General features: G+C 53.4%; 72 non-coding genes across 72 annotated transcripts; 43 read left to right on the forward strand and 29 right to left on the reverse strand.

Moving 5' to 3' along the window:
- Window positions 1-139: 139 nt before the first annotated feature.
- Trnar-acg (transfer RNA arginine (anticodon ACG)) lies at window positions 140-212 on the reverse strand. The gene has a single exon. It is a non-coding gene; the product is annotated as a tRNA-Arg (tRNA).
- A 378-nt stretch (window positions 213-590) lies between these two features.
- On the forward strand, window positions 591-682 carry Trnai-uau (transfer RNA isoleucine (anticodon UAU)). Its single transcript is given in 2 exon segments — window positions 591-628; window positions 647-682. It is a non-coding gene; the product is annotated as a tRNA-Ile (tRNA).
- A 107-nt stretch (window positions 683-789) lies between these two features.
- Trnad-guc (transfer RNA aspartic acid (anticodon GUC)) lies at window positions 790-861 on the forward strand. The gene has a single exon. It is a non-coding gene; the product is annotated as a tRNA-Asp (tRNA).
- Window positions 862-968: 107 nt separating this feature from the next.
- Trnad-guc (transfer RNA aspartic acid (anticodon GUC)) lies at window positions 969-1,040 on the forward strand. The gene has a single exon. It is a non-coding gene; the product is annotated as a tRNA-Asp (tRNA).
- Window positions 1,041-1,285: 245 nt separating this feature from the next.
- Trnam-cau (transfer RNA methionine (anticodon CAU)) lies at window positions 1,286-1,357 on the reverse strand. Its single transcript has one exon. It is a non-coding gene; the product is annotated as a tRNA-Met (tRNA).
- A 287-nt stretch (window positions 1,358-1,644) lies between these two features.
- On the reverse strand, window positions 1,645-1,717 carry Trnar-acg (transfer RNA arginine (anticodon ACG)). The gene has a single exon. It is a non-coding gene; the product is annotated as a tRNA-Arg (tRNA).
- A 378-nt stretch (window positions 1,718-2,095) lies between these two features.
- Window positions 2,096-2,187, forward strand: Trnai-uau (transfer RNA isoleucine (anticodon UAU)). Its single transcript is given in 2 exon segments — window positions 2,096-2,133; window positions 2,152-2,187. It is a non-coding gene; the product is annotated as a tRNA-Ile (tRNA).
- Window positions 2,188-2,294: 107 nt separating this feature from the next.
- On the forward strand, window positions 2,295-2,366 carry Trnad-guc (transfer RNA aspartic acid (anticodon GUC)). The gene has a single exon. It is a non-coding gene; the product is annotated as a tRNA-Asp (tRNA).
- Window positions 2,367-2,473: 107 nt separating this feature from the next.
- Window positions 2,474-2,545, forward strand: Trnad-guc (transfer RNA aspartic acid (anticodon GUC)). Its single transcript has one exon. It is a non-coding gene; the product is annotated as a tRNA-Asp (tRNA).
- Window positions 2,546-2,790: 245 nt separating this feature from the next.
- On the reverse strand, window positions 2,791-2,862 carry Trnam-cau (transfer RNA methionine (anticodon CAU)). Its single transcript has one exon. It is a non-coding gene; the product is annotated as a tRNA-Met (tRNA).
- Window positions 2,863-3,149: 287 nt separating this feature from the next.
- On the reverse strand, window positions 3,150-3,222 carry Trnar-acg (transfer RNA arginine (anticodon ACG)). The gene has a single exon. It is a non-coding gene; the product is annotated as a tRNA-Arg (tRNA).
- Window positions 3,223-3,600: 378 nt separating this feature from the next.
- Window positions 3,601-3,692, forward strand: Trnai-uau (transfer RNA isoleucine (anticodon UAU)). Its single transcript is given in 2 exon segments — window positions 3,601-3,638; window positions 3,657-3,692. It is a non-coding gene; the product is annotated as a tRNA-Ile (tRNA).
- Window positions 3,693-3,799: 107 nt separating this feature from the next.
- Trnad-guc (transfer RNA aspartic acid (anticodon GUC)) lies at window positions 3,800-3,871 on the forward strand. The gene has a single exon. It is a non-coding gene; the product is annotated as a tRNA-Asp (tRNA).
- A 107-nt stretch (window positions 3,872-3,978) lies between these two features.
- On the forward strand, window positions 3,979-4,050 carry Trnad-guc (transfer RNA aspartic acid (anticodon GUC)). Its single transcript has one exon. It is a non-coding gene; the product is annotated as a tRNA-Asp (tRNA).
- Window positions 4,051-4,295: 245 nt separating this feature from the next.
- Window positions 4,296-4,367, reverse strand: Trnam-cau (transfer RNA methionine (anticodon CAU)). The gene has a single exon. It is a non-coding gene; the product is annotated as a tRNA-Met (tRNA).
- Window positions 4,368-4,654: 287 nt separating this feature from the next.
- Window positions 4,655-4,727, reverse strand: Trnar-acg (transfer RNA arginine (anticodon ACG)). The gene has a single exon. It is a non-coding gene; the product is annotated as a tRNA-Arg (tRNA).
- A 378-nt stretch (window positions 4,728-5,105) lies between these two features.
- Window positions 5,106-5,197, forward strand: Trnai-uau (transfer RNA isoleucine (anticodon UAU)). Its single transcript is given in 2 exon segments — window positions 5,106-5,143; window positions 5,162-5,197. It is a non-coding gene; the product is annotated as a tRNA-Ile (tRNA).
- A 107-nt stretch (window positions 5,198-5,304) lies between these two features.
- On the forward strand, window positions 5,305-5,376 carry Trnad-guc (transfer RNA aspartic acid (anticodon GUC)). Its single transcript has one exon. It is a non-coding gene; the product is annotated as a tRNA-Asp (tRNA).
- Window positions 5,377-5,483: 107 nt separating this feature from the next.
- Window positions 5,484-5,555, forward strand: Trnad-guc (transfer RNA aspartic acid (anticodon GUC)). Its single transcript has one exon. It is a non-coding gene; the product is annotated as a tRNA-Asp (tRNA).
- A 245-nt stretch (window positions 5,556-5,800) lies between these two features.
- On the reverse strand, window positions 5,801-5,872 carry Trnam-cau (transfer RNA methionine (anticodon CAU)). Its single transcript has one exon. It is a non-coding gene; the product is annotated as a tRNA-Met (tRNA).
- A 287-nt stretch (window positions 5,873-6,159) lies between these two features.
- On the reverse strand, window positions 6,160-6,232 carry Trnar-acg (transfer RNA arginine (anticodon ACG)). Its single transcript has one exon. It is a non-coding gene; the product is annotated as a tRNA-Arg (tRNA).
- Window positions 6,233-6,610: 378 nt separating this feature from the next.
- Window positions 6,611-6,702, forward strand: Trnai-uau (transfer RNA isoleucine (anticodon UAU)). Its single transcript is given in 2 exon segments — window positions 6,611-6,648; window positions 6,667-6,702. It is a non-coding gene; the product is annotated as a tRNA-Ile (tRNA).
- A 107-nt stretch (window positions 6,703-6,809) lies between these two features.
- Trnad-guc (transfer RNA aspartic acid (anticodon GUC)) lies at window positions 6,810-6,881 on the forward strand. Its single transcript has one exon. It is a non-coding gene; the product is annotated as a tRNA-Asp (tRNA).
- Window positions 6,882-7,305: 424 nt separating this feature from the next.
- Trnam-cau (transfer RNA methionine (anticodon CAU)) lies at window positions 7,306-7,377 on the reverse strand. The gene has a single exon. It is a non-coding gene; the product is annotated as a tRNA-Met (tRNA).
- Window positions 7,378-7,664: 287 nt separating this feature from the next.
- Window positions 7,665-7,737, reverse strand: Trnar-acg (transfer RNA arginine (anticodon ACG)). Its single transcript has one exon. It is a non-coding gene; the product is annotated as a tRNA-Arg (tRNA).
- Window positions 7,738-8,114: 377 nt separating this feature from the next.
- On the forward strand, window positions 8,115-8,206 carry Trnai-uau (transfer RNA isoleucine (anticodon UAU)). The gene is given in 2 exon segments: window positions 8,115-8,152; window positions 8,171-8,206. It is a non-coding gene; the product is annotated as a tRNA-Ile (tRNA).
- A 107-nt stretch (window positions 8,207-8,313) lies between these two features.
- On the forward strand, window positions 8,314-8,385 carry Trnad-guc (transfer RNA aspartic acid (anticodon GUC)). The gene has a single exon. It is a non-coding gene; the product is annotated as a tRNA-Asp (tRNA).
- A 107-nt stretch (window positions 8,386-8,492) lies between these two features.
- On the forward strand, window positions 8,493-8,564 carry Trnad-guc (transfer RNA aspartic acid (anticodon GUC)). Its single transcript has one exon. It is a non-coding gene; the product is annotated as a tRNA-Asp (tRNA).
- Window positions 8,565-8,809: 245 nt separating this feature from the next.
- Trnam-cau (transfer RNA methionine (anticodon CAU)) lies at window positions 8,810-8,881 on the reverse strand. Its single transcript has one exon. It is a non-coding gene; the product is annotated as a tRNA-Met (tRNA).
- A 287-nt stretch (window positions 8,882-9,168) lies between these two features.
- On the reverse strand, window positions 9,169-9,241 carry Trnar-acg (transfer RNA arginine (anticodon ACG)). Its single transcript has one exon. It is a non-coding gene; the product is annotated as a tRNA-Arg (tRNA).
- A 378-nt stretch (window positions 9,242-9,619) lies between these two features.
- On the forward strand, window positions 9,620-9,711 carry Trnai-uau (transfer RNA isoleucine (anticodon UAU)). The gene is given in 2 exon segments: window positions 9,620-9,657; window positions 9,676-9,711. It is a non-coding gene; the product is annotated as a tRNA-Ile (tRNA).
- Window positions 9,712-9,818: 107 nt separating this feature from the next.
- Window positions 9,819-9,890, forward strand: Trnad-guc (transfer RNA aspartic acid (anticodon GUC)). The gene has a single exon. It is a non-coding gene; the product is annotated as a tRNA-Asp (tRNA).
- Window positions 9,891-9,997: 107 nt separating this feature from the next.
- On the forward strand, window positions 9,998-10,069 carry Trnad-guc (transfer RNA aspartic acid (anticodon GUC)). The gene has a single exon. It is a non-coding gene; the product is annotated as a tRNA-Asp (tRNA).
- A 245-nt stretch (window positions 10,070-10,314) lies between these two features.
- Window positions 10,315-10,386, reverse strand: Trnam-cau (transfer RNA methionine (anticodon CAU)). The gene has a single exon. It is a non-coding gene; the product is annotated as a tRNA-Met (tRNA).
- A 287-nt stretch (window positions 10,387-10,673) lies between these two features.
- On the reverse strand, window positions 10,674-10,746 carry Trnar-acg (transfer RNA arginine (anticodon ACG)). Its single transcript has one exon. It is a non-coding gene; the product is annotated as a tRNA-Arg (tRNA).
- Window positions 10,747-11,123: 377 nt separating this feature from the next.
- Window positions 11,124-11,215, forward strand: Trnai-uau (transfer RNA isoleucine (anticodon UAU)). The gene is given in 2 exon segments: window positions 11,124-11,161; window positions 11,180-11,215. It is a non-coding gene; the product is annotated as a tRNA-Ile (tRNA).
- Window positions 11,216-11,322: 107 nt separating this feature from the next.
- Trnad-guc (transfer RNA aspartic acid (anticodon GUC)) lies at window positions 11,323-11,394 on the forward strand. Its single transcript has one exon. It is a non-coding gene; the product is annotated as a tRNA-Asp (tRNA).
- Window positions 11,395-11,501: 107 nt separating this feature from the next.
- On the forward strand, window positions 11,502-11,573 carry Trnad-guc (transfer RNA aspartic acid (anticodon GUC)). Its single transcript has one exon. It is a non-coding gene; the product is annotated as a tRNA-Asp (tRNA).
- A 245-nt stretch (window positions 11,574-11,818) lies between these two features.
- On the reverse strand, window positions 11,819-11,890 carry Trnam-cau (transfer RNA methionine (anticodon CAU)). Its single transcript has one exon. It is a non-coding gene; the product is annotated as a tRNA-Met (tRNA).
- Window positions 11,891-12,177: 287 nt separating this feature from the next.
- On the reverse strand, window positions 12,178-12,250 carry Trnar-acg (transfer RNA arginine (anticodon ACG)). The gene has a single exon. It is a non-coding gene; the product is annotated as a tRNA-Arg (tRNA).
- Window positions 12,251-12,628: 378 nt separating this feature from the next.
- On the forward strand, window positions 12,629-12,720 carry Trnai-uau (transfer RNA isoleucine (anticodon UAU)). The gene is given in 2 exon segments: window positions 12,629-12,666; window positions 12,685-12,720. It is a non-coding gene; the product is annotated as a tRNA-Ile (tRNA).
- Window positions 12,721-12,827: 107 nt separating this feature from the next.
- Trnad-guc (transfer RNA aspartic acid (anticodon GUC)) lies at window positions 12,828-12,899 on the forward strand. The gene has a single exon. It is a non-coding gene; the product is annotated as a tRNA-Asp (tRNA).
- A 107-nt stretch (window positions 12,900-13,006) lies between these two features.
- Trnad-guc (transfer RNA aspartic acid (anticodon GUC)) lies at window positions 13,007-13,078 on the forward strand. The gene has a single exon. It is a non-coding gene; the product is annotated as a tRNA-Asp (tRNA).
- Window positions 13,079-13,323: 245 nt separating this feature from the next.
- On the reverse strand, window positions 13,324-13,395 carry Trnam-cau (transfer RNA methionine (anticodon CAU)). The gene has a single exon. It is a non-coding gene; the product is annotated as a tRNA-Met (tRNA).
- A 287-nt stretch (window positions 13,396-13,682) lies between these two features.
- Window positions 13,683-13,755, reverse strand: Trnar-acg (transfer RNA arginine (anticodon ACG)). Its single transcript has one exon. It is a non-coding gene; the product is annotated as a tRNA-Arg (tRNA).
- Window positions 13,756-14,133: 378 nt separating this feature from the next.
- Window positions 14,134-14,225, forward strand: Trnai-uau (transfer RNA isoleucine (anticodon UAU)). The gene is given in 2 exon segments: window positions 14,134-14,171; window positions 14,190-14,225. It is a non-coding gene; the product is annotated as a tRNA-Ile (tRNA).
- A 107-nt stretch (window positions 14,226-14,332) lies between these two features.
- Window positions 14,333-14,404, forward strand: Trnad-guc (transfer RNA aspartic acid (anticodon GUC)). Its single transcript has one exon. It is a non-coding gene; the product is annotated as a tRNA-Asp (tRNA).
- A 107-nt stretch (window positions 14,405-14,511) lies between these two features.
- On the forward strand, window positions 14,512-14,583 carry Trnad-guc (transfer RNA aspartic acid (anticodon GUC)). The gene has a single exon. It is a non-coding gene; the product is annotated as a tRNA-Asp (tRNA).
- A 245-nt stretch (window positions 14,584-14,828) lies between these two features.
- Window positions 14,829-14,900, reverse strand: Trnam-cau (transfer RNA methionine (anticodon CAU)). Its single transcript has one exon. It is a non-coding gene; the product is annotated as a tRNA-Met (tRNA).
- Window positions 14,901-15,187: 287 nt separating this feature from the next.
- Window positions 15,188-15,260, reverse strand: Trnar-acg (transfer RNA arginine (anticodon ACG)). The gene has a single exon. It is a non-coding gene; the product is annotated as a tRNA-Arg (tRNA).
- A 378-nt stretch (window positions 15,261-15,638) lies between these two features.
- On the forward strand, window positions 15,639-15,730 carry Trnai-uau (transfer RNA isoleucine (anticodon UAU)). Its single transcript is given in 2 exon segments — window positions 15,639-15,676; window positions 15,695-15,730. It is a non-coding gene; the product is annotated as a tRNA-Ile (tRNA).
- Window positions 15,731-15,837: 107 nt separating this feature from the next.
- Window positions 15,838-15,909, forward strand: Trnad-guc (transfer RNA aspartic acid (anticodon GUC)). Its single transcript has one exon. It is a non-coding gene; the product is annotated as a tRNA-Asp (tRNA).
- Window positions 15,910-16,016: 107 nt separating this feature from the next.
- Trnad-guc (transfer RNA aspartic acid (anticodon GUC)) lies at window positions 16,017-16,088 on the forward strand. Its single transcript has one exon. It is a non-coding gene; the product is annotated as a tRNA-Asp (tRNA).
- Window positions 16,089-16,333: 245 nt separating this feature from the next.
- On the reverse strand, window positions 16,334-16,405 carry Trnam-cau (transfer RNA methionine (anticodon CAU)). Its single transcript has one exon. It is a non-coding gene; the product is annotated as a tRNA-Met (tRNA).
- A 287-nt stretch (window positions 16,406-16,692) lies between these two features.
- On the reverse strand, window positions 16,693-16,765 carry Trnar-acg (transfer RNA arginine (anticodon ACG)). Its single transcript has one exon. It is a non-coding gene; the product is annotated as a tRNA-Arg (tRNA).
- A 378-nt stretch (window positions 16,766-17,143) lies between these two features.
- On the forward strand, window positions 17,144-17,235 carry Trnai-uau (transfer RNA isoleucine (anticodon UAU)). Its single transcript is given in 2 exon segments — window positions 17,144-17,181; window positions 17,200-17,235. It is a non-coding gene; the product is annotated as a tRNA-Ile (tRNA).
- Window positions 17,236-17,342: 107 nt separating this feature from the next.
- Trnad-guc (transfer RNA aspartic acid (anticodon GUC)) lies at window positions 17,343-17,414 on the forward strand. The gene has a single exon. It is a non-coding gene; the product is annotated as a tRNA-Asp (tRNA).
- A 107-nt stretch (window positions 17,415-17,521) lies between these two features.
- Trnae-uuc (transfer RNA glutamic acid (anticodon UUC)) lies at window positions 17,522-17,593 on the forward strand. Its single transcript has one exon. It is a non-coding gene; the product is annotated as a tRNA-Glu (tRNA).
- A 245-nt stretch (window positions 17,594-17,838) lies between these two features.
- Trnam-cau (transfer RNA methionine (anticodon CAU)) lies at window positions 17,839-17,910 on the reverse strand. Its single transcript has one exon. It is a non-coding gene; the product is annotated as a tRNA-Met (tRNA).
- A 287-nt stretch (window positions 17,911-18,197) lies between these two features.
- Trnar-acg (transfer RNA arginine (anticodon ACG)) lies at window positions 18,198-18,270 on the reverse strand. The gene has a single exon. It is a non-coding gene; the product is annotated as a tRNA-Arg (tRNA).
- A 377-nt stretch (window positions 18,271-18,647) lies between these two features.
- Window positions 18,648-18,739, forward strand: Trnai-uau (transfer RNA isoleucine (anticodon UAU)). The gene is given in 2 exon segments: window positions 18,648-18,685; window positions 18,704-18,739. It is a non-coding gene; the product is annotated as a tRNA-Ile (tRNA).
- A 107-nt stretch (window positions 18,740-18,846) lies between these two features.
- On the forward strand, window positions 18,847-18,918 carry Trnad-guc (transfer RNA aspartic acid (anticodon GUC)). Its single transcript has one exon. It is a non-coding gene; the product is annotated as a tRNA-Asp (tRNA).
- Window positions 18,919-19,025: 107 nt separating this feature from the next.
- Trnad-guc (transfer RNA aspartic acid (anticodon GUC)) lies at window positions 19,026-19,097 on the forward strand. The gene has a single exon. It is a non-coding gene; the product is annotated as a tRNA-Asp (tRNA).
- Window positions 19,098-19,342: 245 nt separating this feature from the next.
- Trnam-cau (transfer RNA methionine (anticodon CAU)) lies at window positions 19,343-19,414 on the reverse strand. The gene has a single exon. It is a non-coding gene; the product is annotated as a tRNA-Met (tRNA).
- Window positions 19,415-19,701: 287 nt separating this feature from the next.
- Trnar-acg (transfer RNA arginine (anticodon ACG)) lies at window positions 19,702-19,774 on the reverse strand. The gene has a single exon. It is a non-coding gene; the product is annotated as a tRNA-Arg (tRNA).
- Window positions 19,775-20,152: 378 nt separating this feature from the next.
- On the forward strand, window positions 20,153-20,244 carry Trnai-uau (transfer RNA isoleucine (anticodon UAU)). Its single transcript is given in 2 exon segments — window positions 20,153-20,190; window positions 20,209-20,244. It is a non-coding gene; the product is annotated as a tRNA-Ile (tRNA).
- A 107-nt stretch (window positions 20,245-20,351) lies between these two features.
- Trnad-guc (transfer RNA aspartic acid (anticodon GUC)) lies at window positions 20,352-20,423 on the forward strand. The gene has a single exon. It is a non-coding gene; the product is annotated as a tRNA-Asp (tRNA).
- Window positions 20,424-20,530: 107 nt separating this feature from the next.
- Window positions 20,531-20,602, forward strand: Trnad-guc (transfer RNA aspartic acid (anticodon GUC)). Its single transcript has one exon. It is a non-coding gene; the product is annotated as a tRNA-Asp (tRNA).
- Window positions 20,603-20,847: 245 nt separating this feature from the next.
- Trnam-cau (transfer RNA methionine (anticodon CAU)) lies at window positions 20,848-20,919 on the reverse strand. The gene has a single exon. It is a non-coding gene; the product is annotated as a tRNA-Met (tRNA).
- Window positions 20,920-21,206: 287 nt separating this feature from the next.
- Trnar-acg (transfer RNA arginine (anticodon ACG)) lies at window positions 21,207-21,279 on the reverse strand. The gene has a single exon. It is a non-coding gene; the product is annotated as a tRNA-Arg (tRNA).
- Window positions 21,280-21,657: 378 nt separating this feature from the next.
- On the forward strand, window positions 21,658-21,749 carry Trnai-uau (transfer RNA isoleucine (anticodon UAU)). Its single transcript is given in 2 exon segments — window positions 21,658-21,695; window positions 21,714-21,749. It is a non-coding gene; the product is annotated as a tRNA-Ile (tRNA).
- Window positions 21,750-21,856: 107 nt separating this feature from the next.
- On the forward strand, window positions 21,857-21,928 carry Trnad-guc (transfer RNA aspartic acid (anticodon GUC)). The gene has a single exon. It is a non-coding gene; the product is annotated as a tRNA-Asp (tRNA).
- The last annotated feature ends 94 nt before the right edge of the window (window positions 21,929-22,022 follow it).

The raw sequence follows: 22,022 nt of genomic DNA on the forward strand, positions 1-22,022 counted from the left end.
CTGACGCTTGCAGGCAGCGATATTTACCACGATCGACTCGACATGCAGCTGCGAGATGCACAGGAGCAACAAAGCACTCCACGATGCGGCGACATACGAAATCCACTGCCCAGCTACGCGTCGGCAACTAACAGAATGCCGACCCTGCCAGGATTCGAACCTGGAATCTTCTGATCCGTAGTCAGACGCGTTATCCGTTGCGCCACAGGGCCAATGGCAGCACTTCTTTCTACGAGACAAGTGCAATTCGCTAAGAAACGTGTTCTCCATGGCTGAGCAAGCTCCCAAGGAAGGTACCTTTCGTGCAGCTGCGTGGCCGCAGTGCGCCTGCAGAGCTTAGAGCTTGCCACGCATCTGCTCTCGCTGTTCGACAGGTAGCAGAAGGCAAGGCGCGCGTTTTCCCGCGTTTTCTCGACGACGAGAGCCGGTTGATGTGCATGTAAGCGTAGCATATGAAACAAGAATAGCACGAAGCATTGGTAGTCAGGTGCCAAAGTCGCAGTATGGCATCAGGTGGCGATCGTATGTTTCTGTGGCCACCACTGGTTTGCAGCAAAGTGAATACCGCTAACTGAGAGCGCTGTGTTGTAGCCCCAGTGGCGCAATTGGTTAGCGCACGGTACTTATAAGGCAGTAGCCGTGAGCAATGCCGGGGTTGTGAGTTCGAGCCTCACCTGGGGCATACTTTTATTTCATAGCAGCTGTCTCTGACAGCAACAGGAGGCTAGGTTTGAGATGTATCAGCTATTTGAGTAACATAATTGTGCATTCGAGACGCTAGCTGCGTCTTCCTCGGTAGTATAGTGGTTAGTATCCCCGCCTGTCACGCGGGAGACCGGGGTTCGATTCCCCGCCGGGGAGGCACATCCGATTTTTAATTGCTGCTCTATCACTCGCCGAACTTAGTGTAGGACGTTTGCGGCTACTAGCACCATATCTCTCGCACAAGGGCACCTGCCTACAGCGCATCCTCGGTAGTATAGTGGTTAGTATCCCCGCCTGTCACGCGGGAGACTGGGGTTCGATTCCCCGCCGGGGAGGTGCGATTTTTATCTCACAAACCTGTTCGAGTGTTGCCCGTATGGGGGTCGTAAGAGCATTAACTTTGCGATCGTGGAGTGTAGTTGGTGCGAAATCTTAAAAAATGCTACATCTTAGGAAGTGGTTCTCGCATTCTTCACACTTCAGAATTACGGGGTTTGCTGTTAACGCTGAGTCAAAGCACCCCAGCCCACGCTGTGGGCGTAATAATCGAGCTCGACGCAGTCCGCAAAATAAATAATTTTAGCAGAGCGTGGTTTCGATCCACGGACCTCTGGGTTATGGGCCCAGCACGCTTCCACTGCGCCACTCTGCTGGCTAGGCTTGCGCCCGCTCTTCGCCACGTGACGTGGGACACTTGGGAAGTGTTGTCTGCGTCGCTTTCACACGCCTGTATTTAATTGCGTATCATCTCCTACAGCTCTCAGCTTGACTTGTCTCGACTTTGCTCGACTGACGCTACGCTGACGCTTGCAGGCAGCGATATTTACCACGATCGACTCGACATGCAGCTGCGAGATGCACAGGAGCAACAAAGCACTCCACGATGCGGCGACATACGAAATCCACTGCCCAGCTACGCGTCGGCAACTAACAGAATGCCGACCCTGCCAGGATTCGAACCTGGAATCTTCTGATCCGTAGTCAGACGCGTTATCCGTTGCGCCACAGGGCCAATGGCAGCACTTCTTTCTACGAGACAAGTGCAATTCGCTAAGAAACGTGTTCTCCATGGCTGAGCAAGCTCCCAAGGAAGGTACCTTTCGTGCAGCTGCGTGGCCGCAGTGCGCCTGCAGAGCTTAGAGCTTGCCACGCATCTGCTCTCGCTGTTCGACAGGTAGCAGAAGGCAAGGCGCGCGTTTTCCCGCGTTTTCTCGACGACGAGAGCCGGTTGATGTGCATGTAAGCGTAGCATATGAAACAAGAATAGCACGAAGCATTGGTAGTCAGGTGCCAAAGTCGCAGTATGGCATCAGGTGGCGATCGTATGTTTCTGTGGCCACCACTGGTTTGCAGCAAAGTGAATACCGCTAACTGAGAGCGCTGTGTTGTAGCCCCAGTGGCGCAATTGGTTAGCGCACGGTACTTATAAGGCAGTAGCCGTGAGCAATGCCGGGGTTGTGAGTTCGAGCCTCACCTGGGGCATACTTTTATTTCATAGCAGCTGTCTCTGACAGCAACAGGAGGCTAGGTTTGAGATGTATCAGCTATTTGAGTAACATAATTGTGCATTCGAGACGCTAGCTGCGTGTTCCTCGGTAGTATAGTGGTTAGTATCCCCGCCTGTCACGCGGGAGACCGGGGTTCGATTCCCCGCCGGGGAGGCACATCCGATTTTTAATTGCTGCTCTATCACTCGCCGAACTTAGTGTAGGACGTTTGCGGCTACTAGCACCATATCTCTCGCACAAGGGCACCTGCCTACAGCGCATCCTCGGTAGTATAGTGGTTAGTATCCCCGCCTGTCACGCGGGAGACCGGGGTTCGATTCCCCGCCGGGGAGGTGCGATTTTTATCTCACAAACCTGTTCGAGTGTTGCCCGTATGGGGGTCGTAAGAGCATTAACTTTGCGATCGTGGAGTGTAGTTGGTGCGAAATCTTAAAAAATGCTACATCTTAGGAAGTGGTTCTCGCATTCTTCACACTTCAGAATTACGGGGTTTGCTGTTAACGCTGAGTCAAAGCACCCCAGCCCACGCTGTGGGCGTAATAATCGAGCTCGACGCAGTCCGCAAAATAAATAATTTTAGCAGAGCGTGGTTTCGATCCACGGACCTCTGGGTTATGGGCCCAGCACGCTTCCACTGCGCCACTCTGCTGGCTAGGCTTGCGCCCGCTCTTCGCCACGTGACGTGGGACACTTGGGAAGTGTTGTCTGCGTCGCTTTCACACGCCTGTATTTAATTGCGTATCATCTCCTACAGCTCTCAGCTTGACTTGTCTCGACTTTGCTCGACTGACGCTACGCTGACGCTTGCAGGCAGCGATATTTACCACGATCGACTCGACATGCAGCTGCGAGATGCACAGGAGCAACAAAGCACTCCACGATGCGGCGACATACGAAATCCACTGCCCAGCTACGCGTCGGCAACTAACAGAATGCCGACCCTGCCAGGATTCGAACCTGGAATCTTCTGATCCGTAGTCAGACGCGTTATCCGTTGCGCCACAGGGCCAATGGCAGCACTTCTTTCTACGAGACAAGTGCAATTCGCTAAGAAACGTGTTCTCCATGGCTGAGCAAGCTCCCAAGGAAGGTACCTTTCGTGCAGCTGCGTGGCCGCAGTGCGCCTGCAGAGCTTAGAGCTTGCCACGCATCTGCTCTCGCTGTTCGACAGGTAGCAGAAGGCAAGGCGCGCGTTTTCCCGCGTTTTCTCGACGACGAGAGCCGGTTGATGTGCATGTAAGCGTAGCATATGAAACAAGAATAGCACGAAGCATTGGTAGTCAGGTGCCAAAGTCGCAGTATGGCATCAGGTGGCGATCGTATGTTTCTGTGGCCACCACTGGTTTGCAGCAAAGTGAATACCGCTAACTGAGAGCGCTGTGTTGTAGCCCCAGTGGCGCAATTGGTTAGCGCACGGTACTTATAAGGCAGTAGCCGTGAGCAATGCCGGGGTTGTGAGTTCGAGCCTCACCTGGGGCATACTTTTATTTCATAGCAGCTGTCTCTGACAGCAACAGGAGGCTAGGTTTGAGATGTATCAGCTATTTGAGTAACATAATTGTGCATTCGAGACGCTAGCTGCGTCTTCCTCGGTAGTATAGTGGTTAGTATCCCCGCCTGTCACGCGGGAGACCGGGGTTCGATTCCCCGCCGGGGAGGCACATCCGATTTTTAATTGCTGCTCTATCACTCGCCGAACTTAGTGTAGGACGTTTGCGGCTACTAGCACCATATCTCTCGCACAAGGGCACCTGTCTACAGCGCATCCTCGGTAGTATAGTGGTTAGTATCCCCGCCTGTCACGCGGCAGACCGGGGTTCGATTCCCCGCCGGGGAGGTGCGATTTTTATCTCACAAACCTGTTCGAGTGTTGCCCGTATGGGGGTCGTAAGAGCATTAACTTTGCGATCGTGGAGTGTAGTTGGTGCGAAATCTTAAAAAATGCTACATCTTAGGAAGTGGTTCTCGCATTCTTCACACTTCAGAATTACGGGGTTTGCTGTTAACGCTGAGTCAAAGCACCCCAGCCCACGCTGTGGGCGTAATAATCGAGCTCGACGCAGTCCGCAAAATAAATAATTTTAGCAGAGCGTGGTTTCGATCCACGGACCTCTGGGTTATGGGCCCAGCACGCTTCCACTGCGCCACTCTGCTGGCTAGGCTTGCGCCCGCTCTTCGCCACGTGACGTGGGACACTTGGGAAGTGTTGTCTGCGTCGCTTTCACACGCCTGTATTTAATTGCGTATCATCTCCTACAGCTCTCAGCTTGACTTGTCTCGACTTTGCTCGACTGACGCTACGCTGACGCTTGCAGGCAGCGATATTTACCACGATCGACTCGACATGCAGCTGCGAGATGCACAGGAGCAACAAAGCACTCCACGATGCGGCGACATACGAAATCCACTGCCCAGCTACGCGTCGGCAACTAACAGAATGCCGACCCTGCCAGGATTCGAACCTGGAATCTTCTGATCCGTAGTCAGACGCGTTATCCGTTGCGCCACAGGGCCAATGGCAGCACTTCTTTCTACGAGACAAGTGCAATTCGCTAAGAAACGTGTTCTCCATGGCTGAGCAAGCTCCCAAGGAAGGTACCTTTCGTGCAGCTGCGTGGCCGCAGTGCGCCTGCAGAGCTTAGAGCTTGCCACGCATCTGCTCTCGCTGTTCGACAGGTAGCAGAAGGCAAGGCGCGCGTTTTCCCGCGTTTTCTCGACGACGAGAGCCGGTTGATGTGCATGTAAGCGTAGCATATGAAACAAGAATAGCACGAAGCATTGGTAGTCAGGTGCCAAAGTCGCAGTATGGCATCAGGTGGCGATCGTATGTTTCTGTGGCCACCACTGGTTTGCAGCAAAGTGAATACCGCTAACTGAGAGCGCTGTGTTGTAGCCCCAGTGGCGCAATTGGTTAGCGCACGGTACTTATAAGGCAGTAGCCGTGAGCAATGCCGGGGTTGTGAGTTCGAGCCTCACCTGGGGCATACTTTTATTTCATAGCAGCTGTCTCTGACAGCAACAGGAGGCTAGGTTTGAGATGTATCAGCTATTTGAGTAACATAATTGTGCATTCGAGACGCTAGCTGCGTCTTCCTCGGTAGTATAGTGGTTAGTATCCCCGCCTGTCACGCGGGAGACCGGGGTTCGATTCCCCGCCGGGGAGGCACATCCGATTTTTAATTGCTGCTCTATCACTCGCCGAACTTAGTGTAGGACGTTTGCGGCTACTAGCACCATATCTCTCGCACAAGGGCACCTGTCTACAGCGCATCCTCGGTAGTATAGTGGTTAGTATCCCCGCCTGTCACGCGGCAGACCGGGGTTCGATTCCCCGCCGGGGAGGTGCGATTTTTATCTCACAAACCTGTTCGAGTGTTGCCCGTATGGGGGTCGTAAGAGCATTAACTTTGCGATCGTGGAGTGTAGTTGGTGCGAAATCTTAAAAAATGCTACATCTTAGGAAGTGGTTCTCGCATTCTTCACACTTCAGAATTACGGGGTTTGCTGTTAACGCTGAGTCAAAGCACCCCAGCCCACGCTGTGGGCGTAATAATCGAGCTCGACGCAGTCCGCAAAATAAATAATTTTAGCAGAGCGTGGTTTCGATCCACGGACCTCTGGGTTATGGGCCCAGCACGCTTCCACTGCGCCACTCTGCTGGCTAGGCTTGCGCCCGCTCTTCGCCACGTGACGTGGGACACTTGGGAAGTGTTGTCTGCGTCGCTTTCACACGCCTGTATTTAATTGCGTATCATCTCCTACAGCTCTCAGCTTGACTTGTCTCGACTTTGCTCGACTGACGCTACGCTGACGCTTGCAGGCAGCGATATTTACCACGATCGACTCGACATGCAGCTGCGAGATGCACAGGAGCAACAAAGCACTCCACGATGCGGCGACATACGAAATCCACTGCCCAGCTACGCGTCGGCAACTAACAGAATGCCGACCCTGCCAGGATTCGAACCTGGAATCTTCTGATCCGTAGTCAGACGCGTTATCCGTTGCGCCACAGGGCCAATGGCAGCACTTCTTTCTACGAGACAAGTGCAATTCGCTAAGAAACGTGTTCTCCATGGCTGAGCAAGCTCCCAAGGAAGGTACCTTTCGTGCAGCTGCGTGGCCGCAGTGCGCCTGCAGAGCTTAGAGCTTGCCACGCATCTGCTCTCGCTGTTCGACAGGTAGCAGAAGGCAAGGCGCGCGTTTTCCCGCGTTTTCTCGACGACGAGAGCCGGTTGATGTGCATGTAAGCGTAGCATATGAAACAAGAATAGCACGAAGCATTGGTAGTCAGGTGCCAAAGTCGCAGTATGGCATCAGGTGGCGATCGTATGTTTCTGTGGCCACCACTGGTTTGCAGCAAAGTGAATACCGCTAACTGAGAGCGCTGTGTTGTAGCCCCAGTGGCGCAATTGGTTAGCGCACGGTACTTATAAGGCAGTAGCCGTGAGCAATGCCGGGGTTGTGAGTTCGAGCCTCACCTGGGGCATACTTTTATTTCATAGCAGCTGTCTCTGACAGCAACAGGAGGCTAGGTTTGAGATGTATCAGCTATTTGAGTAACATAATTGTGCATTCGAGACGCTAGCTGCGTCTTCCTCGGTAGTATAGTGGTTAGTATCCCCGCCTGTCACGCGGGAGACCGGGGTTCGATTCCCCGCCGGGGAGGCACATCCGATTTTTAATTGCTGCTCTATCACTCGCCGAACTTAGTGTAGGACGTTTGCGGCTACTAGCACCATATCTCTCGCACAAGGGCACCTGTCTACAGCGCATCCTCGGTAGTATAGTGGTTAGTATCCCCGCCTGTCCCGCGGGAGACCAGCGTTCGATTCCCCGCCGGGGAGGTGCGATTTTTATCTCACAAACCTGTTCGAGTGTTGCCCGTATGGGGGTCGTAAGAGCATTAACTTTGCGATCGTGGAGTGTAGTTGGTGCGAAATCTTAAAAAATGCTACATCTTAGGAAGTGGTTCTCGCATTCTTCACACTTCAGAATTACGGGGTTTGCTGTTAACGCTGAGTCAAAGCACCCCAGCCCACGCTGTGGGCGTAATAATCGAGCTCGACGCAGTCCGCAAAATAAATAATTTTAGCAGAGCGTGGTTTCGATCCACGGACCTCTGGGTTATGGGCCCAGCACGCTTCCACTGCGCCACTCTGCTGGCTAGGCTTGCGCCCGCTCTTCGCCACGTGACGTGGGACACTTGGGAAGTGTTGTCTGCGTCGCTTTCACACGCCTGTATTTAATTGCGTATCATCTCCTACAGCTCTCAGCTTGACTTGTCTCGACTTTGCTCGACTGACGCTACGCTGACGCTTGCAGGCAGCGATATTTACCACGATCGACTCGACATGCAGCTGCGAGATGCACAGGAGCAACAAAGCACTCCACGATGCGGCGACATACGATATCCACTGCCCAGCTACGCGTCGGCAACTAACAGAATGCCGACCCTGCCAGGATTCGAACCTGGAATCTTCTGATCCGTAGTCAGACGCGTTATCCGTTGCGCCACAGGGCCAATGGCAGCACTTCTTTCTACGAGACAAGTGCAATTCGCTAAGAAACGTGTTCTCCATGGCTGAGCAAGCTCCCAAGGAGGTACCTTTCGTGCAGCTGCGTGGCCGCAGTGCGCCTGCAGAGCTTAGAGCTTGCCACGCATCTGCTCTCGCTGTTCGACAGGTAGCAGAAGGCAAGGCGCGCGTTTTCCCGCGTTTTCTCGACGACGAGAGCTGGTTGATGTGCATGTAAGCGTAGCATATGAAACAAGAATAGCACGAAGCATTGGTAGTCAGGTGCCAAAGTCGCAGTATGGCATCAGGTGGCGATCGTATGTTTCTGTGGCCACCACTGGTTTGCAGCAAAGTGAATACCGCTAACTGAGAGCGCTGTGTTGTAGCCCCAGTGGCGCAATTGGTTAGCGCACGGTACTTATAAGGCAGTAGCCGTGAGCAATGCCGGGGTTGTGAGTTCGAGCCTCACCTGGGGCATACTTTTATTTCATAGCAGCTGTCTCTGACAGCAACAGGAGGCTAGGTTTGAGATGTATCAGCTATTTGAGTAACATAATTGTGCATTCGAGACGCTAGCTGCGTGTTCCTCGGTAGTATAGTGGTTAGTATTCCCGCCTGTCACGCGGGAGACCGGGGTTCGATTCCCCGCCGGGGAGGCACATCCGATTTTTAATTGCTGCTCTATCACTCGCCGAACTTAGTGTAGGACGTTTGCGGCTACTAGCACCATATCTCTCGCACAAGGGCACCTGTCTACAGCGCATCCTCGGTAGTATAGTGGTTAGTATCCCCGCCTGTCACGCGGGAGACCGGGGTTCGATTCCCCGCCGGGGAGGTGCGATTTTTATCTCACAAACCTGTTCGAGTGTTGCCCGTATGGGGGTCGTAAGAGCATTAACTTTGCGATCGTGGAGTGTAGTTGGTGCGAAATCTTAAAAAATGCTACATCTTAGGAAGTGGTTCTCGCATTCTTCACACTTCAGAATTACGGGGTTTGCTGTTAACGCTGAGTCAAAGCACCCCAGCCCACGCTGTGGGCGTAATAATCGAGCTCGACGCAGTCCGCAAAATAAATAATTTTAGCAGAGCGTGGTTTCGATCCACGGACCTCTGGGTTATGGGCCCAGCACGCTTCCACTGCGCCACTCTGCTGGCTAGGCTTGCGTCCGCTCTTCGCCACGTGACGTGGGACACTTGGGAAGTGTTGTCTGCGTCGCTTTCACACGCCTGTATTTAATTGCGTATCATCTCCTACAGCTCTCAGCTTGACTTGTCTCGACTTTGCTCGACTGACGCTACGCTGACGCTTGCAGGCAGCGATATTTACCACGATCGACTCGACATGCAGCTGCGAGATGCACAGGAGCAACAAAGCACTCCACGATGCGGCGACATACGAAATCCACTGCCCAGCTACGCGTCGGCAACTAACAGAATGCCGACCCTGCCAGGATTCGAACCTGGAATCTTCTGATCCGTAGTCAGACGCGTTATCCGTTGCGCCACAGGGCCAATGGCAGCACTTCTTTCTACGAGACAAGTGCAATTCGCTAAGAAACGTGTTCTCCATGGCTGAGCAAGCTCCCAAGGAAGGTACCTTTCGTGCAGCTGCGTGGCCGCAGTGCGCCTGCAGAGCTTAGAGCTTGCCACGCATCTGCTCTCGCTGTTCGACAGGTAGCAGAAGGCAAGGCGCGCGTTTTCCCGCGTTTTCTCGACGACGAGAGCCGGTTGATGTGCATGTAAGCGTAGCATATGAAACAAGAATAGCACGAAGCATTGGTAGTCAGGTGCCAAAGTCGCAGTATGGCATCAGGTGGCGATCGTATGTTTCTGTGGCCACCACTGGTTTGCAGCAAAGTGAATACCGCTAACTGAGAGCGCTGTGTTGTAGCCCCAGTGGCGCAATTGGTTAGCGCACGGTACTTATAAGGCAGTAGCCGTGAGCAATGCCGGGGTTGTGAGTTCGAGCCTCACCTGGGGCATACTTTTATTTCATAGCAGCTGTCTCTGACAGCAACAGGAGGCTAGGTTTGAGATGTATCAGCTATTTGAGTAACATAATTGTGCATTCGAGACGCTAGCTGCGTGTTCCTCGGTAGTATAGTGGTTAGTATCCCCGCCTGTCACGCGGGAGACCGGGGTTCGATTCCCCGCCGGGGAGGCACATCCGATTTTTAATTGCTGCTCTATCACTCGCCGAACTTAGTGTAGGACGTTTGCGGCTACTAGCACCATATCTCTCGCACAAGGGCACCTGCCTACAGCGCATCCTCGGTAGTATAGTGGTTAGTATCCCCGCCTGTCACGCGGGAGACCGGGGTTCGATTCCCCGCCGGGGAGGTGCGATTTTTATCTCACAAACCTGTTCGAGTGTTGCCCGTATGGGGGTCGTAAGAGCATTAACTTTGCGATCGTGGAGTGTAGTTGGTGCGAAATCTTAAAAAATGCTACATCTTAGGAAGTGGTTCTCGCATTCTTCACACTTCAGAATTACGGGGTTTGCTGTTAACGCTGAGTCAAAGCACCCCAGCCCACGCTGTGGGCGTAATAATCGAGCTCGACGCAGTCCGCAAAATAAATAATTTTAGCAGAGCGTGGTTTCGATCCACGTACCTCTGGGTTATGGGCCCAGCACGCTTCCACTGCGCCACTCTGCTGGCTAGGCTTGCGCCCGCTCTTCGCCACGTGACGTGGGACACTTGGGAAGTGTTGTCTGCGTCGCTTTCACACGCCTGTATTTAATTGCGTATCATCTCCTACAGCTCTCAGCTTGACTTGTCTCGACTTTGCTCGACTGACGCTACGCTGACGCTTGCAGGCAGCGATATTTACCACGATCGACTCGACATGCAGCTGCGAGATGCACAGGAGCAACAAAGCACTCCACGATGCGGCGACATACGATATCCACTGCCCAGCTACGCGTCGGCAACTAACAGAATGCCGACCCTGCCAGGATTCGAACCTGGAATCTTCTGATCCGTAGTCAGACGCGTTATCCGTTGCGCCACAGGGCCAATGGCAGCACTTCTTTCTACGAGACAAGTGCAATTCGCTAAGAAACGTGTTCTCCATGGCTGAGCAAGCTCCCAAGGAGGTACCTTTCGTGCAGCTGCGTGGCCGCAGTGCGCCTGCAGAGCTTAGAGCTTGCCACGCATCTGCTCTCGCTGTTCGACAGGTAGCAGAAGGCAAGGCGCGCGTTTTCCCGCGTTTTCTCGACGACGAGAGCTGGTTGATGTGCATGTAAGCGTAGCATATGAAACAAGAATAGCACGAAGCATTGGTAGTCAGGTGCCAAAGTCGCAGTATGGCATCAGGTGGCGATCGTATGTTTCTGTGGCCACCACTGGTTTGCAGCAAAGTGAATACCGCTAACTGAGAGCGCTGTGTTGTAGCCCCAGTGGCGCAATTGGTTAGCGCACGGTACTTATAAGGCAGTAGCCGTGAGCAATGCCGGGGTTGTGAGTTCGAGCCTCACCTGGGGCATACTTTTATTTCATAGCAGCTGTCTCTGACAGCAACAGGAGGCTAGGTTTGAGATGTATCAGCTATTTGAGTAACATAATTGTGCATTCGAGACGCTAGCTGCGTGTTCCTCGGTAGTATAGTGGTTAGTATTCCCGCCTGTCACGCGGGAGACCGGGGTTCGATTCCCCGCCGGGGAGGCACATCCGATTTTTAATTGCTGCTCTATCACTCGCCGAACTTAGTGTAGGACGTTTGCGGCTACTAGCACCATATCTCTCGCACAAGGGCACCTGTCTACAGCGCATCCTCGGTAGTATAGTGGTTAGTATCCCCGCCTGTCACGCGGGAGACCGGGGTTCGATTCCCCGCCGGGGAGGTGCGATTTTTATCTCACAAACCTGTTCGAGTGTTGCCCGTATGGGGGTCGTAAGAGCATTAACTTTGCGATCGTGGAGTGTAGTTGGTGCGAAATCTTAAAAAATGCTACATCTTAGGAAGTGGTTCTCGCATTCTTCACACTTCAGAATTACGGGGTTTGCTGTTAACGCTGAGTCAAAGCACCCCAGCCCACGCTGTGGGCGTAATAATCGAGCTCGACGCAGTCCGCAAAATAAATAATTTTAGCAGAGCGTGGTTTCGATCCACGGACCTCTGGGTTATGGGCCCAGCACGCTTCCACTGCGCCACTCTGCTGGCTAGGCTTGCGTCCGCTCTTCGCCACGTGACGTGGGACACTTGGGAAGTGTTGTCTGCGTCGCTTTCACACGCCTGTATTTAATTGCGTATCATCTCCTACAGCTCTCAGCTTGACTTGTCTCGACTTTGCTCGACTGACGCTACGCTGACGCTTGCAGGCAGCGATATTTACCACGATCGACTCGACATGCAGCTGCGAGATGCACAGGAGCAACAAAGCACTCCACGATGCGGCGACATACGAAATCCACTGCCCAGCTACGCGTCGGCAACTAACAGAATGCCGACCCTGCCAGGATTCGAACCTGGAATCTTCTGATCCGTAGTCAGACGCGTTATCCGTTGCGCCACAGGGCCAATGGCAGCACTTCTTTCTACGAGACAAGTGCAATTCGCTAAGAAACGTGTTCTCCATGGCTGAGCAAGCTCCCAAGGAAGGTACCTTTCGTGCAGCTGCGTGGCCGCAGTGCGCCTGCAGAGCTTAGAGCTTGCCACGCATCTGCTCTCGCTGTTCGACAGGTAGCAGAAGGCAAGGCGCGCGTTTTCCCGCGTTTTCTCGACGACGAGAGCCGGTTGATGTGCATGTAAGCGTAGCATATGAAACAAGAATAGCACGAAGCATTGGTAGTCAGGTGCCAAAGTCGCAGTATGGCATCAGGTGGCGATCGTATGTTTCTGTGGCCACCACTGGTTTGCAGCAAAGTGAATACCGCTAACTGAGAGCGCTGTGTTGTAGCCCCAGTGGCGCAATTGGTTAGCGCACGGTACTTATAAGGCAGTAGCCGTGAGCAATGCCGGGGTTGTGAGTTCGAGCCTCACCTGGGGCATACTTTTATTTCATAGCAGCTGTCTCTGACAGCAACAGGAGGCTAGGTTTGAGATGTATCAGCTATTTGAGTAACATAATTGTGCATTCGAGACGCTAGCTGCGTGTTCCTCGGTAGTATAGTGGTTAGTATCCCCGCCTGTCACGCGGGAGACCGGGGTTCGATTCCCCGCCGGGGAGGCACATCCGATTTTTAATTGCTGCTCTATCACTCGCCGAACTTAGTGTAGGACGTTTGCGGCTACTAGCACCATATCTCTCGCACAAGGGCACCTGCCTACAGCGCATCCTCGGTAGTATAGTGGTTAGTATCCCCGCCTGTCACGCGGGAGACCGGGGTTCGATTCCCCGCCGGGGAGGTGCGATTTTTATCTCACAAACCTGTTCGAGTGTTGCCCGTATGGGGGTCGTAAGAGCATTAACTTTGCGATCGTGGAGTGTAGTTGGTGCGAAATCTTAAAAAATGCTACATCTTAGGAAGTGGTTCTCGCATTCTTCACACTTCAGAATTACGGGGTTTGCTGTTAACGCTGAGTCAAAGCACCCCAGCCCACGCTGTGGGCGTAATAATCGAGCTCGACGCAGTCCGCAAAATAAATAATTTTAGCAGAGCGTGGTTTCGATCCACGTACCTCTGGGTTATGGGCCCAGCACGCTTCCACTGCGCCACTCTGCTGGCTAGGCTTGCGCCCGCTCTTCGCCACGTGACGTGGGACACTTGGGAAGTGTTGTCTGCGTCGCTTTCACACGCCTGTATTTAATTGCGTATCATCTCCTACAGCTCTCAGCTTGACTTGTCTCGACTTTGCTCGACTGACGCTACGCTGACGCTTGCAGGCAGCGATATTTACCACGATCGACTCGACATGCAGCTGCGAGATGCACAGGAGCAACAAAGCACTCCACGATGCGGCGACATACGAAATCCACTGCCCAGCTACGCGTCGGCAACTAACAGAATGCCGACCCTGCCAGGATTCGAACCTGGAATCTTCTGATCCGTAGTCAGACGCGTTATCCGTTGCGCCACAGGGCCAATGGCAGCACTTCTTTCTACGAGACAAGTGCAATTCGCTAAGAAACGTGTTCTCCATGGCTGAGCAAGCTCCCAAGGAAGGTACCTTTCGTGCAGCTGCGTGGCCGCAGTGCGCCTGCAGAGCTTAGAGCTTGCCACGCATCTGCTCTCGCTGTTCGACAGGTAGCAGAAGGCAAGGCGCGCGTTTTCCCGCGTTTTCTCGACGACGAGAGCCGGTTGATGTGCATGTAAGCGTAGCATATGAAACAAGAATAGCACGAAGCATTGGTAGTCAGGTGCCAAAGTCGCAGTATGGCATCAGGTGGCGATCGTATGTTTCTGTGGCCACCACTGGTTTGCAGCAAAGTGAATACCGCTAACTGAGAGCGCTGTGTTGTAGCCCCAGTGGCGCAATTGGTTAGCGCACGGTACTTATAAGGCAGTAGCCGTGAGCAATGCCGGGGTTGTGAGTTCGAGCCTCACCTGGGGCATACTTTTATTTCATAGCAGCTGTCTCTGACAGCAACAGGAGGCTAGGTTTGAGATGTATCAGCTATTTGAGTAACATAATTGTGCATTCGAGACGCTAGCTGCGTCTTCCTCGGTAGTATAGTGGTTAGTATCCCCGCCTGTCACGCGGGAGACCGGGGTTCGATTCCCCGCCGGGGAGGCACATCCGATTTTTAATTGCTGCTCTATCACTCGCCGAACTTAGTGTAGGACGTTTGCGGCTACTAGCACCATATCTCTCGCACAAGGGCACCTGCCTACAGCGCATCCTCGGTAGTATAGTGGTTAGTATCCCCGCCTGTCACGCGGGAGACCGGGGTTCGATTCCCCGCCGGGGAGGTGCGATTTTTATCTCACAAACCTGTTCGAGTGTTGCCCGTATGGGGGTCGTAAGAGCATTAACTTTGCGATCGTGGAGTGTAGTTGGTGCGAAATCTTAAAAAATGCTACATCTTAGGAAGTGGTTCTCGCATTCTTCACACTTCAGAATTACGGGGTTTGCTGTTAACGCTGAGTCAAAGCACCCCAGCCCACGCTGTGGGCGTAATAATCGAGCTCGACGCAGTCCGCAAAATAAATAATTTTAGCAGAGCGTGGTTTCGATCCACGGACCTCTGGGTTATGGGCCCAGCACGCTTCCACTGCGCCACTCTGCTGGCTAGGCTTGCGCCCGCTCTTCGCCACGTGACGTGGGACACTTGGGAAGTGTTGTCTGCGTCGCTTTCACACGCCTGTATTTAATTGCGTATCATCTCCTACAGCTCTCAGCTTGACTTGTCTCGACTTTGCTCGACTGACGCTACGCTGACGCTTGCAGGCAGCGATATTTACCACGATCGACTCGACATGCAGCTGCGAGATGCACAGGAGCAACAAAGCACTCCACGATGCGGCGACATACGAAATCCACTGCCCAGCTACGCGTCGGCAACTAACAGAATGCCGACCCTGCCAGGATTCGAACCTGGAATCTTCTGATCCGTAGTCAGACGCGTTATCCGTTGCGCCACAGGGCCAATGGCAGCACTTCTTTCTACGAGACAAGTGCAATTCGCTAAGAAACGTGTTCTCCATGGCTGAGCAAGCTCCCAAGGAAGGTACCTTTCGTGCAGCTGCGTGGCCGCAGTGCGCCTGCAGAGCTTAGAGCTTGCCACGCATCTGCTCTCGCTGTTCGACAGGTAGCAGAAGGCAAGGCGCGCGTTTTCCCGCGTTTTCTCGACGACGAGAGCCGGTTGATGTGCATGTAAGCGTAGCATATGAAACAAGAATAGCACGAAGCATTGGTAGTCAGGTGCCAAAGTCGCAGTATGGCATCAGGTGGCGATCGTATGTTTCTGTGGCCACCACTGGTTTGCAGCAAAGTGAATACCGCTAACTGAGAGCGCTGTGTTGTAGCCCCAGTGGCGCAATTGGTTAGCGCACGGTACTTATAAGGCAGTAGCCGTGAGCAATGCCGGGGTTGTGAGTTCGAGCCTCACCTGGGGCATACTTTTATTTCATAGCAGCTGTCTCTGACAGCAACAGGAGGCTAGGTTTGAGATGTATCAGCTATTTGAGTAACATAATTGTGCATTCGAGACGCTAGCTGCGTCTTCCTCGGTAGTATAGTGGTTAGTATCCCCGCCTGTCACGCGGGAGACCGGGGTTCGATTCCCCGCCGGGGAGGCACATCCGATTTTTAATTGCTGCTCTATCACTCGCCGAACTTAGTGTAGGACGTTTGCGGCTACTAGCACCATATCTCTCGCACAAGGGCACCTGTCTACAGCGCATCCTCGGTAGTATAGTGGTTAGTATCCCCGCCTGTCACGCGGCAGACCGGGGTTCGATTCCCCGCCGGGGAGGTGCGATTTTTATCTCACAAACCTGTTCGAGTGTTGCCCGTATGGGGGTCGTAAGAGCATTAACTTTGCGATCGTGGAGTGTAGTTGGTGCGAAATCTTAAAAAATGCTACATCTTAGGAAGTGGTTCTCGCATTCTTCACACTTCAGAATTACGGGGTTTGCTGTTAACGCTGAGTCAAAGCACCCCAGCCCACGCTGTGGGCGTAATAATCGAGCTCGACGCAGTCCGCAAAATAAATAATTTTAGCAGAGCGTGGTTTCGATCCACGGACCTCTGGGTTATGGGCCCAGCACGCTTCCACTGCGCCACTCTGCTGGCTAGGCTTGCGCCCGCTCTTCGCCACGTGACGTGGGACACTTGGGAAGTGTTGTCTGCGTCGCTTTCACACGCCTGTATTTAATTGCGTATCATCTCCTACAGCTCTCAGCTTGACTTGTCTCGACTTTGCTCGACTGACGCTACGCTGACGCTTGCAGGCAGCGATATTTACCACGATCGACTCGACATGCAGCTGCGAGATGCACAGGAGCAACAAAGCACTCCACGATGCGGCGACATACGAAATCCACTGCCCAGCTACGCGTCGGCAACTAACAGAATGCCGACCCTGCCAGGATTCGAACCTGGAATCTTCTGATCCGTAGTCAGACGCGTTATCCGTTGCGCCACAGGGCCAATGGCAGCACTTCTTTCTACGAGACAAGTGCAATTCGCTAAGAAACGTGTTCTCCATGGCTGAGCAAGCTCCCAAGGAAGGTACCTTTCGTGCAGCTGCGTGGCCGCAGTGCGCCTGCAGAGCTTAGAGCTTGCCACGCATCTGCTCTCGCTGTTCGACAGGTAGCAGAAGGCAAGGCGCGCGTTTTCCCGCGTTTTCTCGACGACGAGAGCCGGTTGATGTGCATGTAAGCGTAGCATATGAAACAAGAATAGCACGAAGCATTGGTAGTCAGGTGCCAAAGTCGCAGTATGGCATCAGGTGGCGATCGTATGTTTCTGTGGCCACCACTGGTTTGCAGCAAAGTGAATACCGCTAACTGAGAGCGCTGTGTTGTAGCCCCAGTGGCGCAATTGGTTAGCGCACGGTACTTATAAGGCAGTAGCCGTGAGCAATGCCGGGGTTGTGAGTTCGAGCCTCACCTGGGGCATACTTTTATTTCATAGCAGCTGTCTCTGACAGCAACAGGAGGCTAGGTTTGAGATGTATCAGCTATTTGAGTAACATAATTGTGCATTCGAGACGCTAGCTGCGTCTTCCTCGGTAGTATAGTGGTTAGTATCCCCGCCTGTCACGCGGGAGACCGGGGTTCGATTCCCCGCCGGGGAGGCACATCCGATTTTTAATTGCTGCTCTATCACTCGCCGAACTTAGTGTAGGACGTTTGCGGCTACTAGCACCATATCTCTCGCACAAGGGCACCTGCCTACAGCGCATCCTCGGTAGTATAGTGGTTAGTATCCCCGCCTTTCACGCGGGAGACCGGGGTTCGATTCCCCGCCGGGGAGGTGCGATTTTTATCTCACAAACCTGTTCGAGTGTTGCCCGTATGGGGGTCGTAAGAGCATTAACTTTGCGATCGTGGAGTGTAGTTGGTGCGAAATCTTAAAAAATGCTACATCTTAGGAAGTGGTTCTCGCATTCTTCACACTTCAGAATTACGGGGTTTGCTGTTAACGCTGAGTCAAAGCACCCCAGCCCACGCTGTGGGCGTAATAATCGAGCTCGACGCAGTCCGCAAAATAAATAATTTTAGCAGAGCGTGGTTTCGATCCACGGACCTCTGGGTTATGGGCCCAGCACGCTTCCACTGCGCCACTCTGCTGGCTAGGCTTGCGCCCGCTCTTCGCCACGTGACGTGGGACACTTGGGAAGTGTTGTCTGCGTCGCTTTCACACGCCTGTATTTAATTGCGTATCATCTCCTACAGCTCTCAGCTTGACTTGTCTCGACTTTGCTCGACTGACGCTACGCTGACGCTTGCAGGCAGCGATATTTACCACGATCGACTCGACATGCAGCTGCGAGATGCACAGGAGCAACAAAGCACTCCACGATGCGGCGACATACGATATCCACTGCCCAGCTACGCGTCGGCAACTAACAGAATGCCGACCCTGCCAGGATTCGAACCTGGAATCTTCTGATCCGTAGTCAGACGCGTTATCCGTTGCGCCACAGGGCCAATGGCAGCACTTCTTTCTACGAGACAAGTGCAATTCGCTAAGAAACGTGTTCTCCATGGCTGAGCAAGCTCCCAAGGAGGTACCTTTCGTGCAGCTGCGTGGCCGCAGTGCGCCTGCAGAGCTTAGAGCTTGCCACGCATCTGCTCTCGCTGTTCGACAGGTAGCAGAAGGCAAGGCGCGCGTTTTCCCGCGTTTTCTCGACGACGAGAGCTGGTTGATGTGCATGTAAGCGTAGCATATGAAACAAGAATAGCACGAAGCATTGGTAGTCAGGTGCCAAAGTCGCAGTATGGCATCAGGTGGCGATCGTATGTTTCTGTGGCCACCACTGGTTTGCAGCAAAGTGAATACCGCTAACTGAGAGCGCTGTGTTGTAGCCCCAGTGGCGCAATTGGTTAGCGCACGGTACTTATAAGGCAGTAGCCGTGAGCAATGCCGGGGTTGTGAGTTCGAGCCTCACCTGGGGCATACTTTTATTTCATAGCAGCTGTCTCTGACAGCAACAGGAGGCTAGGTTTGAGATGTATCAGCTATTTGAGTAACATAATTGTGCATTCGAGACGCTAGCTGCGTGTTCCTCGGTAGTATAGTGGTTAGTATCCCCGCCTGTCACGCGGGAGACCGGGGTTCGATTCCCCGCCGGGGAGGCACATCCGATTTTTAATTGCTGCTCTATCACTCGCCGAACTTAGTGTAGGACGTTTGCGGCTACTAGCACCATATCTCTCGCACAAGGGCACCTGCCTACAGCGCATCCTCGGTAGTATAGTGGTTAGTATCCCCGCCTGTCACGCGGGAGACCGGGGTTCGATTCCCCGCCGGGGAGGTGCGATTTTTATCTCACAAACCTGTTCGAGTGTTGCCCGTATGGGGGTCGTAAGAGCATTAACTTTGCGATCGTGGAGTGTAGTTGGTGCGAAATCTTAAAAAATGCTACATCTTAGGAAGTGGTTCTCGCATTCTTCACACTTCAGAATTACGGGGTTTGCTGTTAACGCTGAGTCAAAGCACCCCAGCCCACGCTGTGGGCGTAATAATCGAGCTCGACGCAGTCCGCAAAATAAATAATTTTAGCAGAGCGTGGTTTCGATCCACGGACCTCTGGGTTATGGGCCCAGCACGCTTCCACTGCGCCACTCTGCTGGCTAGGCTTGCGCCCGCTCTTCGCCACGTGACGTGGGACACTTGGGAAGTGTTGTCTGCGTCGCTTTCACACGCCTGTATTTAATTGCGTATCATCTCCTACAGCTCTCAGCTTGACTTGTCTCGACTTTGCTCGACTGACGCTACGCTGACGCTTGCAGGCAGCGATATTTACCACGATCGACTCGACATGCAGCTGCGAGATGCACAGGAGCAACAAAGCACTCCACGATGCGGCGACATACGAAATCCACTGCCCAGCTACGCGTCGGCAACTAACAGAATGCCGACCCTGCCAGGATTCGAACCTGGAATCTTCTGATCCGTAGTCAGACGCGTTATCCGTTGCGCCACAGGGCCAATGGCAGCACTTCTTTCTACGAGACAAGTGCAATTCGCTAAGAAACGTGTTCTCCATGGCTGAGCAAGCTCCCAAGGAAGGTACCTTTCGTGCAGCTGCGTGGCCGCAGTGCGCCTGCAGAGCTTAGAGCTTGCCACGCATCTGCTCTCGCTGTTCGACAGGTAGCAGAAGGCAAGGCGCGCGTTTTCCCGCGTTTTCTCGACGACGAGAGCCGGTTGATGTGCATGTAAGCGTAGCATATGAAACAAGAATAGCACGAAGCATTGGTAGTCAGGTGCCAAAGTCGCAGTATGGCATCAGGTGGCGATCGTATGTTTCTGTGGCCACCACTGGTTTGCAGCAAAGTGAATACCGCTAACTGAGAGCGCTGTGTTGTAGCCCCAGTGGCGCAATTGGTTAGCGCACGGTACTTATAAGGCAGTAGCCGTGAGCAATGCCGGGGTTGTGAGTTCGAGCCTCACCTGGGGCATACTTTTATTTCATAGCAGCTGTCTCTGACAGCAACAGGAGGCTAGGTTTGAGATGTATCAGCTATTTGAGTAACATAATTGTGCATTCGAGACGCTAGCTGCGTGTTCCTCGGTAGTATAGTGGTTAGTATCCCCGCCTGTCACGCGGGAGACCGGGGTTCGATTCCCCGCCGGGGAGGCACATCCGATTTTTAATTGCTGCTCTATCACTCGCCGAACTTAGTGTAGGACGTTTGCGGCTACTAGCACCATATCTCTCGCACAAGGGCACCTGCCTACAGCGCATCCTCGGTAGTATAGTGGTTAGTATCCCCGCCTGTCACGCGGGAGACCGGGGTTCGATTCCCCGCCGGGGAGGTGCGATTTTTATCTCACAAACCTGTTCGAGTGTTGCCCGTATGGGGGTCGTAAGAGCATTAACTTTGCGATCGTGGAGTGTAGTTGGTGCGAAATCTTAAAAAATGCTACATCTTAGGAAGTGGTTCTCGCATTCTTCACACTTCAGAATTACGGGGTTTGCTGTTAACGCTGAGTCAAAGCACCCCAGCCCACGCTGTGGGCGTAATAATCGAGCTCGACGCAGTCCGCAAAATAAATAATTTTAGCAGAGCGTGGTTTCGATCCACGGACCTCTGGGTTATGGGCCCAGCACGCTTCCACTGCGCCACTCTGCTGGCTAGGCTTGCGCCCGCTCTTCGCCACGTGACGTGGGACACTTGGGAAGTGTTGTCTGCGTCGCTTTCACACGCCTGTATTTAATTGCGTATCATCTCCTACAGCTCTCAGCTTGACTTGTCTCGACTTTGCTCGACTGACGCTACGCTGACGCTTGCAGGCAGCGATATTTACCACGATCGACTCGACATGCAGCTGCGAGATGCACAGGAGCAACAAAGCACTCCACGATGCGGCGACATACGAAATCCACTGCCCAGCTACGCGTCGGCAACTAACAGAATGCCGACCCTGCCAGGATTCGAACCTGGAATCTTCTGATCCGTAGTCAGACGCGTTATCCGTTGCGCCACAGGGCCAATGGCAGCACTTCTTTCTACGAGACAAGTGCAATTCGCTAAGAAACGTGTTCTCCATGGCTGAGCAAGCTCCCAAGGAAGGTACCTTTCGTGCAGCTGCGTGGCCGCAGTGCGCCTGCAGAGCTTAGAGCTTGCCACGCATCTGCTCTCGCTGTTCGACAGGTAGCAGAAGGCAAGGCGCGCGTTTTCCCGCGTTTTCTCGACGACGAGAGCCGGTTGATGTGCATGTAAGCGTAGCATATGAAACAAGAATAGCACGAAGCATTGGTAGTCAGGTGCCAAAGTCGCAGTATGGCATCAGGTGGCGATCGTATGTTTCTGTGGCCACCACTGGTTTGCAGCAAAGTGAATACCGCTAACTGAGAGCGCTGTGTTGTAGCCCCAGTGGCGCAATTGGTTAGCGCACGGTACTTATAAGGCAGTAGCCGTGAGCAATGCCGGGGTTGTGAGTTCGAGCCTCACCTGGGGCATACTTTTATTTCATAGCAGCTGTCTCTGACAGCAACAGGAGGCTAGGTTTGAGATGTATCAGCTATTTGAGTAACATAATTGTGCATTCGAGACGCTAGCTGCGTGTTCCTCGGTAGTATAGTGGTTAGTATCCCCGCCTGTCACGCGGGAGACCGGGGTTCGATTCCCCGCCGGGGAGGCACATCCGATTTTTAATTGCTGCTCTATCACTCGCCGAACTTAGTGTAGGACGTTTGCGGCTACTAGCACCATATCTCTCGCACAAGGGCACC

The sequence above is a fragment of the Schistocerca serialis genome, unplaced genomic scaffold (assembly GCF_023864345.2).
Source record: "Schistocerca serialis cubense isolate TAMUIC-IGC-003099 unplaced genomic scaffold, iqSchSeri2.2 HiC_scaffold_1265, whole genome shotgun sequence".
NCBI classification, from domain to species: domain Eukaryota; kingdom Metazoa; phylum Arthropoda; class Insecta; order Orthoptera; family Acrididae; genus Schistocerca; species Schistocerca serialis.